The sequence below is a fragment of the Poromitra crassiceps genome, assembly GCF_964638095.1.
Source record: "Poromitra crassiceps genome assembly, chromosome: 8".
Taxonomy (NCBI): Eukaryota; Metazoa; Chordata; class Actinopteri; order Beryciformes; family Melamphaidae; genus Poromitra; species Poromitra crassiceps.
The window spans coordinates 22,617,975-22,630,268 of NC_139629.1; positions in this window are offsets into that span (position 1 = coordinate 22,617,975).

The window sequence follows — 12,294 nt, forward strand, 5'->3', positions numbered from 1 at the left end:
ACGTGTCTGTATTCAGCGTTGATCCTCATTTGAATAATGACAATGAATGAATTTCATTGTCAAATTGTGTGTGTGTGTGTGTGTGTGTGCGCACGCACGTGCGTGCATGACTGTGTGTGTGTGTGTGTGTTTGTCAGTGAGTAAACTGACACAATGTGATAATCAATTCCAAATAGTGTTAAAAGGTTGTTTGGGGGGGGGGGCTATACGCCAGAGTGATCAGGCCGTACCGTGCCTCAGATAAAGAGTGATCAGGCCGTACCGTGCCTCAGATAAAGAGTGATCAGGCCATACGTGCCTCAGATAAAGAGTGATCAGGCCATACGTGCCTCAGATAAAGAGTGATCAGGCCATACGTGCCTCAGATAAAGAGTGATCAGGCCATACGTGCCTCAGATAAAGAGTGATCAGGCCGTAACGTGCCTCAGATAAAGAGTGATCAGGCCATACGTGCCTCAGATAAAGAGTGATCAGGCCGTAACGTGCCTCAGATAAAGAGTGATCAGGCCACACCGTGCCTCATAAAGAGTGATCAGACTGTACCGTGCCTCAGATAAAGAGTGATCGGGCCACACCGTGCCTCATAAAGAGTGATCAGACTGTACCGTGCCTCAGATAAAGAGTGATCAGGCCACACCGTGCCTCAGATAAAGAGTGATCAGACTGTACCGTGCCTCAGATAAAGAGTGATCAGACTGTACCGTGCCTCAGATAAAGAGTGATCAGACTGTACCGTGCCTCAGATAAAGAGTGATCAGGCCACACCGTGCCTCAGATAAAGAGTGATCAGGCTGTACTGTGCCTCAGATAAAGAGTGATCAGGCCGTACCGTGCCTCAGATAAAGAGTGATCAGGCTGTACTGTGCCTCAGATAAAGAGTGATCAGACTGTACTGTGCCTCAGATAAAGAGTGATCAGGCCACACCGTGCCTCAGATAAAGAGTGATCAGGCCACACCGTGCCTCAGATAAAGAGTGATCAGGCTGTACCGTGCCTCAGATAAAGAGTGATCAGGCCGTACCGTGCCTCAGATAAAGAGTGATCAGGCTGTACTGTGCCTCAGATAAAGAGTGATCAGACTGTACCGTGCCTCAGATAAAGAGTGATCAGGCCACACCGTGCCTCAGATAAAGAGTGATCAGGCCACACCGTGCCTCAGATAAAGAGTGATCAGACTGTACCGTGCCTCAGATAAAGAGTGATCAGGCCATACTGTGCCTCAGATAAAGAGTGATCAGGTCGTACCGTGCCTCAGATAAAGAGTGATCAGGCCACACCGTGCCTCAGATAAAGAGTGATCAGGCCACACCGTGCCTCAGATAAAGAGTGATCAGACTGTACCGTGCCTCAGATAAAGAGTGATCAGACTGTACCGTGCCTCAGATAAAGAGTGATCAGACTGTACCGTGCCTCAGATAAAGAGTGATCAGACTGTACCGTGCCTCAGATAAAGAGTGATCAGGCCGTAACGTGCCTCAGATAAAGAGTGATCAGACTGTACCGTGCCTCAGATAAAGAGTGATCAGACTGTACCATGCCTCAGATAAAGAGTGATCAGACTGTACCGTGCCTCAGATAAAGAGTGATCAGACTGTACCGTGCCTCAGATAAAGGGTGAACAGGCCATACGTGCCTCAGATAAAGAGTGATCAGGCCGTAACGTGCCTCAGATAAAGAGTGATCAGACTGTACCGTGCCTCAGATAAAGAGTGATCAGACTGTACCGTGCCACAGATAAAGAGTGATCAGACTGTACCGTGCCTCAGATAAAGGGTGATCAGGCCATACGTGCCTCAGATAAAGAGTGATCAGGCCGTAACGTGCCTCAGATAAAGGGTGATCAGGCCATACGTGCCTCAGATAAAGAGTGATCAGACTGTACCGTGCCACAGATAAAGAGTGATCAGACTGTACCGTGCCTCAGATAAAGGGTGATCAGGCCATACGTGCCTCAGATAAAGAGTGATCAGGCCGTAACGTGCCTCAGATAAAGGGTGATCAGGCCATACATGCCTCAGATAAAGAGTGATCATACTGTACCGTGCCTCAGATAAAGAGTGATCAGACTGTACCGTGCCTCAGATAAAGAGTGATCAGGCCGTACCGTGCCTCAGATAAAGAGTGATCAGACTGTACCGTGCCTCAGATAAAGCATGTCGGATTGAGAGCTGCTGTTGGGAAATCAAAGTGCAGTAACATGATGCTGCCTTTCCTGAAATAGCCCAGAAACAGAAGAGGCGCGGGGCAGAGAGGATAGAGTTGCCCTGAGGAGGGAGATAGGAAGGAGGTGTTTTGTGTGTGTATGGGGGGGGGGGGGGGGGGGGTGGAGGTCAGAAAGGGAAGAGAGATGTCGGGAGAGAGAATCTTTAAGGAGCCAATAAGAAGCGTTTGGAGAATCTGTGGACAATGAAAACCTCTGCAATAACATGTCAGGCTTCTTCCTGCTCAGTGTGGGAAGGTCAGGGTGTCAAGAAGCAAACCTCCTACTGTAGACAAGCAGAATCCGGCAGCATGGGCAGATGTTGCTGTCGTACACCGCATAAGGTCATTCGCCGTGATATGCAAGGCTGTTCTGTGTTCTTGCTCTGCACTCTTGTCCGATGCATCTGAAAAGCTGGCATGATGATTTATTAAAGGTAGACACAACACTTCATAAGAAATTATGAAATAAGAGAAATGAATAAATAAGAAGATACATTATTAACTCATTCTCTGCCAAAGACGTACCCGGACGTACTTTTAACAATGGCGTTCTGTGCCAAAGACGTACTCGGACGTACTTTAATGTTTTGGCTGTTTACATTACATCAGACACTTTCCCAGCCTGTGACATTGTTTCAAGTCAAACTGATAAAAGGAACCCGCTAGTTTAGTATTTATGGGTGGAGCCTGTGGTCGAAACAGAGTCCGAACCAGAGTTCTCGGATGGCGACGATGGCGAGGAAGACGCCGGCGTTTTTGTTGTTGCTCGAAGGCTCCCCTTCACAGCGTTCTCATCCGTCTGACACAGATGAATCGGAGGAGGAGAAATGGGTGCCACTTGGAGAGAGCGATGACGATGGTAAAAAGTAGCCTATTTTTTGTATCGCGTTTGAGATGAAATTATCACACACACAACATTCGAGTATAATTGTCACGCATTGTTTATAACTTATGCCGCCGGCATGACTCGCTTCATGTTTCCTCTTGCCAGCTCTCCCTCTCAAGGGAGAGCTCTGTCACACTCAAGGGAGAGGGAATCACATGGATACGTCAAATGCGTCAAACCGCGTCACACACCCGTCCCCAGCAACCAAGGCGAAACGTGTCACATAAACATTTCAAAGTTTACAGCACTAACGTAGCTATTGTGTGATCTTCTGTGCTAACGTTAGTTATGAGAGGTAACGTGACAGCAGGTAACGTTACAGCACTCGTTATTCCTGTGTGTGTGTGTGTGTGTGTGTGTGTGTGTGTGTGTGTGTGTGAGAGAGAGAGAGAGAGAGAGAGTGTGTGAGTGTGACCACATAAGGGTCATTATTTCCCCCGTAATCACCGCCTCAATATACATTATCCCGCTTAGAACACGGCCTACAACTAAATCATTCAATAATCTGACAAAAATAATTATTCAAATAGATTTTTTAATAGCGTTTTCAACGACAAAGCGGTTTCATTCGTAATTGGCACACAAGACACCACAGCTGCAACTGGTTGGCCTAATTAGTAGTGTTTGCAGACAAAATGCTCTTATCAACTGATTAATCCAGGTGTGGCAGAGCAGCGGTCGGTTGTCGAGAAATAATGACCGGTGAATCTTGTTGATTGACCAATCAGAATCGAGTATTCGAGAGAGCCGTGTTCTAATGCACGTTATACAACAGTTAGTTCCGGCCGGGCAATTTGATTGGACAAGAGGGATCCTACCAATGCCAATATTTCATGATAATGCACTGGCGCTTCACTGTGTGTAGATCACTCCGCTTCACAGCTGCCCTAATCAACAAAATGCTTCACAGCTGTAGAGTAGACGTAGTAAAGTAGACAGCCTGCAGTTAATTAGGCTGATTAGGCTACATTTTCGGCAAAGCAGAAAGCTGAGGGAACTATTTTTGTTGGCGGAGGAATAAATAGAGAAATCATATATTTTCTCAGCTTTTTGTCATTTTTTTAATCAGCTTTGTTTAATAGAGAGGTCCAGGGATGACGTATTTTTGTAGGCTGAATGTGGAAGTCCCGAACTTCCTGGTTCTTCACTGTTTCTGTCTATGGGATTTTTGAATGGGTTTTTGGCGCGATGCTTCAAATAAGGTCTGTGGGCAACGCAAGTTTAATCAAACGCGAACCAGAGTTCAGCGGGATAATCTTCACACATGAGGACCACTTTCATGAGTTTTGTAGCGTAAATGCGAGCCCTAGAAGTAAAATGCTCAAGCTAAGCTAATCCAGAACTACACACTGTCGCATAGGCTTTCACGTCACGTCAGCACTCAACCTGGACTGTTGTTGATGTGTGCACTGATTACCTTGGGCTGAACGGGGCTGAACCAGGTGAGGGAAAGAGAATTTCCGTGTTCGCCCTTTGAAGCGGTGACGTTATTGACGTATATATCCTCATCGACTCAAAAGTGTAGTCTCATTTAGCCGTTTGCTAGCTAGCCACCCTTTTAACGGCACATAAAAGCTTCAAAACTCATAAAAGTGGTCTTCATGTGTGAAGATGATGTTACTAAACATTGGTTCGCGTTTGATTAAGCCAGCGTTGCCCAGAGAGATTATTAGAAGCATCGCGCCAAAAACCCATTCAAAACTCCCATAGGCGAAAACTGTGAAGAACCAGGGCTGTTAGCATCGATGATTTCCGGACTCGTTACTGGAGCTCTCTATAGGACTGTTGTATAAAAGCAATATCACACTCGAGGTCGTGCTGTTGTCTAATATCGGCACTGCTGTGATTATCCTCGGCACTCGGGCCTGTGGCCTTGTGCCTACGACCCAATCACAGCAGTGCCGATATTAGCCAACAACAGCACTCCCTCTCGTGTGATATTGCTTAAACGAGGTGTCCATTATCAGAAATTAATGGACGACGCGGAGGCGTGAACCGTCCGAGGCGAAGAAACAAAACAAGACCACTCATTTATATTTTCATGCATTTTGCAATCAATATGTAGTTTTCATAACCTTGAATATGAGTTGAGAACCGGCGAGACAAAATAGTCCCCTCGGCTGCTCAAGATTAGGCTATCATTGGATAAAATGGCCGCTTAGTGCCTGCAGGCTGCACCTGGCACAATTCTAGAGTCAAGCTAACTAATAATTTGGCGAATTGTATGTAACAACATACAAAATAAAATGGCAATGTCTAAGAATGCAACGCCATGTAACTGGCTCGTCTAAATTTGCATTCCAGGGAATTACGCTAACGTCTGCGGGTCTTATAGACGTAAAAGGGGCGTGCCGCGCTCGGAGTAGACTGAAAATTATCTGAAGCTTTCAGTATGTTGGAGTCCAGGTATGTTTTGTAAAAGGACGTCTCTCAGTGTGTTGCTGTTAACACATTCACTGCCAGCCATTTTTCAATACTGTAGTTAGCTTCTGCCAAGGTTTTTTTTTGAGGATTCTGGCTCATCTTTCAAGAGCTGAGGATTCGTTTCTGTTAGGATTTTGTGAACACACAATATCTCAAAAGAACTAATAGAATGTGTGCTTTCTCTGTCTAAAAGAGTTAGTTTGTAGAGTTAGTAGTTATGTAAGCATTAGCAGTTGAATACAGCATGGTTTCAGCGTCAGAAAATTAATTCTGAGATAAACGGCTTTTTGTGAAATTCGATAGAACAGTCACTTTAACCATTCATTTTTGGCATCAGTAAGACGTCAGACATCTAAACAATAGTTTTGAACAGTAATTTCCTCCATAACAGCAGGAAACCCCTCTCTGCTTCAAACTCCTCCCTCCGTGGGCGTTCTCCTCCGCCCTCCTTGGCTCTGCAGCGGGTCTGTCACAAACAAGTTGCTGCTGCCTGGCTGCTGCCTGGCAGTCTGGATGGGGCTCGCTGGATGGGGCTCGCTCGTTTCTTGGCATTTCGGTTGAGAGCTCTGATGAAGCTCTTGCGATTCTGCGCTTATTTATGCTGCGTGTTTCAAAGTGTGCACCCAGTCTATTCTTGGAACCCCCCACCGTTGCCACCGCTGTGCGTCAGTGCGAAAGCGAAAGCGTTTTCGCCATCCATTTTACAGTATATGAGAACGGCTTCCTCGCGCTTTTCCCTGCAGTTTTGGCTCGCCTCTTCCTACTCTGGAGAGACATGTCGTCACTCAGTGGGTCGGTAAAATAGATTATACACATTCAATACCTCCAATATTTGTATAAAAGACGTAAAAGGGTTGGATCCACGTCCCACCGTCCAAAAAAAAACATTTTTTTATTAAGCCGAGATATCTCGTCTTTGGCAGTCAACCGTTGGATTCTGTAAGCCGAGATATCTCGTCAATGGCAGTGAACGTGTTAACTGCCCATTTCATTGTTTTCTTTTTGTTGATCTCGTCTTTTTCCTCTTTGACTTGATTTGTATCAGTGATAAGAGGCAGCGCACGCTCTCCCAGAGCGCCTGGCTGCTGCTTGCTGCAAGTTGTAAACAGAGGGTTTGACAGTTGCCAGTTCTAAATAGCCGTTATTTTAATAAACTGAGCACACATAGGGGTAATTTAAATAGTTACTTTGACCGACTAACTTTTTTTCTAAACTTATAAAAGTGCCATATTAAGCGTTAACGGTGGTATAGAGCTCGAACGGCTCTCTCATGATCCTGGCGCATTGATATGAACGGTGAACAGACCATTTAGCTAGGTGTACATTATCACTGTACATTATCACAAATTAATGGACACCTTGCAGCCAATCAGAATCGAGTATTCACCCAGACCATGGTGTAAACACACATAATACACACAATAACACAAATAATACACACAGCAAAAGGCCCCTCTAGAATGTGTAGTTTGATCACGGGCAGCAGCTGGTGGGCGTTCCTGCAGTTAGCACGCTCCCCTTACAACTTGCGACATCTGTGGCATTGTGTTGATGATTGTGTGATCAAACTGCACGTTTTAGAGTGTCCTTTTACTGTGAGCAGCCCAAGCAGACCTGTGCAATAATGATGCTGTTTCATCAGCATCTGGACGTGGCACACGTCAGGTGAATGGATTATTCTTCAAAGTGCTCACGAACGCAGATTTTTACCCATTTACGAACAGGGTGGACGAGAGAAATAAGACTTGTGTGTGCATAGAAAATAATATTTTATTCCGAATCATAAAACATGGGAGCAAAAACAAAAGTGTTTGCGTTTAAATTTTAATTCTGTATCATTCGTCTGTTAATTCTCTACCTACATTACAGATATTCATGGAATTCTGGAGAAAATCACATCTTACAAGATTTGGGTCCAAGAGAGACAATCTCATCAAATGTGAGTCCCTATATCTCCAAATGTGTTGTTAATGAGAGACATTTGAGAATCACTCAGATGCTATGAGTAACATTTTCACATCAACACCCAATTTCAATGTATTAGTATAATTACCGTACACAAAGGAACGCCCCCCCCCCCCCCCTCTCCTCTCTTTTCCTCAAGGGGCAACCTCTAGTTCAGTCAATAGACCCTTCTCACGGGGGCCATTTTGTGTCGAGAAGCCAGGGTAAACACAGGTGCAAGCAAAACACTAATGAGGGTTTCCAAATTACAATCATGGAAGTTGGAAACCCTCATTAGTGTTTTGCTTGCACCTGTGTTTACCCTGGCTTCTCGACACAAAATGGCCCCCGTGAGAAGGGTCTATTGAAGCCAATGCAGAAGTGCCTTAAACTTGCATTATTTCAATTGGCCTGCAGGGGGCGACTGCACTTTTTATGGTTTATTCAAGGCTTCTTCAAAACAGCATGATGTTCATTTTGTAAATTATGGTTCCATTTAGAGTTAGTTGACATGTTGTCCCCCACTAGTGATGTAGTTCCACCCTTAGGTCATTCCCATTCATTAACAATGCTGCCCCCTAGCGGCACAAAGTCAACATTACAGTGTGACTAACGGACGGATGGACACACAGACTGATTTCGTGAGGCCAGAAGGAGCAGAGCAGTGGGCGGCACTTCTTCCCCTTTCTCCACTCTGCTCTCCCTCTCTCTACTCTCACACCTGTCTGATACGCTGGAGGTGGGGCTGTCAATCAACTGGGCTTCATGTCGACAAGCTCAGATCTTCGTCAGATTGTTATTGGGAACACTACCCAGTAGTAGGGCCATATGATTTCCGCAAAACGGAAAAATGTATGGAATTTCCCCCCCATAATTTGGCTGAAATTGATAAAAGTAGGCCTAATTATCAAAATAAGAAGTAGATCTAATTATCGTAGTGTAGTAACCTAAATTATTTCATAATTGTAAAATAGGCTGAGAGAAATGCAGTTTTTGATTGGGGTGTTTTGAGAGGGGGTGTCGGTCTTGCGTGGGACCCTTACTGCACCTCAGAACTTAGTTTTCACCTTGAGAAACATGTCCAAGAGTCTGTCTGAGAGAGCCAAGTCGCCAAAAAAAGAAAAACATATCACTCCCAACGTCTCCAATTAAAATTAAAATGGAAAAAACTGAATTTGGGAAAAAATCGAATGGAATTTGGAAAAAATCTAATGGATTTCATATGGCTTTACCAGTAGCCCACCGGTCAGTCATAGTAATTGTTCTGTATCTTGTCAAGAAGATATCAGAGTCTTTGACCAGCTTATCTCTAGATCTTGTCATCCTGCTTCCTGTGGACTGAGTACCTGCTCTACTCTCCACTCATAGGCCATGTTCAGACTAGGAGGCCAAATCTGATTTGTGAACTTTAGTGACCTATTAATGACTTTATCATCAAATCAGATTTGCCTGTAATGTGAACATGGCCATAGACTCTAACCAACCACCTTCACCTGCCAGCCTCGAGCCGGGGACTTCTCCACTCCCGACCCGCTGCAGGCCGGGCCCCCCTGGTTTGGACCAGCCACAGCCTGGCTGCTCTGCACGCTCAAGCCGCTCTCTATGCTCAAGCCTTCACCAAGCAAACCCAGTAATTTGGCCTCGAAGCCCCCCTTGTAACTCTGACGCCCGGTAAAGAACATTGAACCTTTGAATTTAATCTTTGTTTCCTTGTCTGCTCTTTGGGGCTCTGTCCCGGCTCTGTTTTGTGCCAGACCTGGGTCTCAGTCTGTGACAACTGATCCATAGTCCGCCCTTTGGCGGGAGACAATCGTGTCATTTTTCCATACAGAGCCCGGCCTCGCACAGTAGAGCTCGAACAGGTGGAGATGTATATAGATCAGGCCTGGGTGAACAGGTGGAGATGTATATAGATCAGGCCTGGGTGAACAGGTGGAGATGTATATAGATCAGGCCTGGGTGAACAGGTGGAGATGTATATAGATCAGGCTTGGGTGAACAGGTGGAGATGTATATAGATCAGGCCTGGGTGAACAGGTGGAGATGTATAGATCAGGCCTGGGTGAACAGGTGGAGATGTATATAGATCAGGCCTGGGTGAACAGGTGGAGATGTATAGATCAGGCCTGGGTGAACAGGTGGAGATGTATATAGATCAGGCCTGGGTGAACAGGTGGAGATGTATATAGATCAGGCCTGGGTGAACAGGTGGAGATGTATATAGATCAGGCCTGGGTGAACAGGTGGAGATGTATATAGATCAGGCCTGGGTGAACAGGTGGAGATGTATATAGATCAGGCCTGGGTGAAAGTGGACCGGTGCGGGCCGATACTCAGCACCATTAAAAGATTCGGTGCCGGGAAGAGAGGACACAGCAGCTGCCTGTCGATCAAAACCTACAAAAGTGTCACGGTGGCATTTCCAGCAAGAAAACACTGACTGCTGACGTTATGTCAACATAAACAACAGTTAGTTTTCTTCTAAATTGCTTCTAAATTGTACAGAAACCTGTCCCTTCCTCTTCCTCTCCTCTGTTCCAGCAGATATCTATCATGAAGGATTGTCTTATTGTTTCTTCCAGTGCTACAGGTCAGCCGATCCGGGCACCTTTAAACACAGCAACTTATCACGCTGATAACACCACTCGCAGAGCAACCATCTCCCCTTTGAACACACACACACACACACACACACACACACACACACACACACACACGCGCATTAACGGACACACACACACACACACACACACACACGCATGCACGGAGACACACACGCGTGCGTGCGTGCACGGACAGAAACACACACACGCGCGCGCGCACAGACGGAAACACACACACACACGGACGGAGACACACACACACACACACGCACGCACAGACGGTGACACACACTCGCACGCACGCATGGACGGAGACACGCACGCACGCACGCACACACACACACACACACACACACACACACACACACACACACACACACACACACACACACACACACACAACCATAGAAAGAGATAGATAACACCCCCTAACGACAAAAAAAACTCTGTCCAATTGTATGTATTTTTGTTTTTATTTTTTAATGTATTTTCCCTGTTTATCCTTTGTAGAAAATAACACAAAGATGTTTACCTGTCCTGAACCAGAGCCAGCCATCACGTCTGTAGTCAAGAGAGAGAGAGAGATGTTTACCTGTCCTGAACCAGAACCAGCCATCACGTCTGTAGTCAAGAGAGAGAGAGAGATGTTTACCTGTCCTGAACCAGAACCAGCCATCACGTCTGTAGTCAAGAGAGAGAGAGAGATGTTTACCTGTCCTGAACCAGAGCCAGCCATCACGTCTGTAGTCGAGAGAGAGAGAGAGATGTTTACCTGTCCTGAACCAGAACCAGCCATCACGTCTGTAGTCAAGAGAGAGAGAGAGATGTTTACCTGTCCTGAACCAGAGCCAGCCATGAAGTCTGTAGTCAAGAGAGAGAGAGAGATGTTTACCTGTCCTGAACCAGAACCAGCCATCACGTCTGTAGTCAAGAGAGAGAGAGAGATGTTTACCTGTCCTGAACCAGAGCCAGCCATGAAGTCTGTAGTCAAGAGAGAGAGAGAGATGTTTACCTGTCCTGAACCAGAACCAGCCATGAAGTCTGTAGTCAAGAGAGAGAGAGAGATGTTTACCTGTCCTGAACCAGAACCAGCCATCACGTCTGTAGTCAAGAGAGAGAGAGAGATGTTTACCTGTCCTGAACCAGAGCCAGCCATGAAGTCTGTAGTCAAGAGAGAGAGAGAGATGTTTACCTGTCCTGAACCAGAACCAGCCATCACGTCTGTAGTCAAGAGAGAGAGAGAGATGTTTACCTGTCCTGAACCAGAGCCAGCCATGAAGTCTGTAGTCAAGAGAGAGAGAGAGATGTTTACCTGTCCTGAACCAGAACCAGCCATCACGTCTGTAGTCAAGAGAGAGAGAGAGATGTTTACCTGTCCTGAACCAGAGCCAGCCATGAAGTCTGTAGTCAAGAGAGAGAGAGAGATGTTTACCTGTCCTGAACCAGAACCAGCCATCACGTCTGTAGTCAAGAGAGAGAGAGAGATGTTTACCTGTCCTGAACCAGAGCCAGCCATGAAGTCTGTAGTCAAGAGAGAGAGAGAGATGTTTACCTGTCCTGAACCAGAACCAGCCATCACGTCTGTAGTCAAGAGAGAGAGAGAGATGTTTACCTGTCCTGAACCAGAACCAGCCATCACGTCTGTAGTCGAGAGAGAGAGAGAGATGTTTACCTGTCCTGAACCAGAACCAGCCATCACGTCTGTAGTCGAGAGAGAGAGAGAGATGTTTACCTGTCCTGAACCAGAACCAGCCATCACGTCTGTAGTCGAGAGAGAGAGAGAGAGATGTTTACCTGTCCTGAACCAGAACCAGCCATGAAGTCTGTAGTCAAGAGAGAGAGACCCGATTGAATAAAATGTTGGCATTGCACGTTTCTTCTTCTGTGGTATGTCTTTAGAGCTGCAGCTCTGTTGAGGCGAGCCAGGCCAACGGGTCATTGTCCAGGTCGATCAAGCCACACTCGCCATTCGGGGGCCGGTGTTTGGGTCAGCTAGTGATTAACGGTTCTACAGTCTGTATCAGGACCCCACACTCGCAGGAAGTACTGTCCACGAGACCCCAGCTCTTCATTGCTACAACATAGCATAAGACGCCGGTCCTCAAGCGGTTGAAGGTTGTCCATTGCTTTGGAGGCATGCAGGTCCTGGCCAGGACCATCCATGGGGTCCTCGATGTAGTGGTGCAGCCTAGATGGTTCTGCTGAGTTCCACTGGTCCCTTCATCTCGTCCTGAC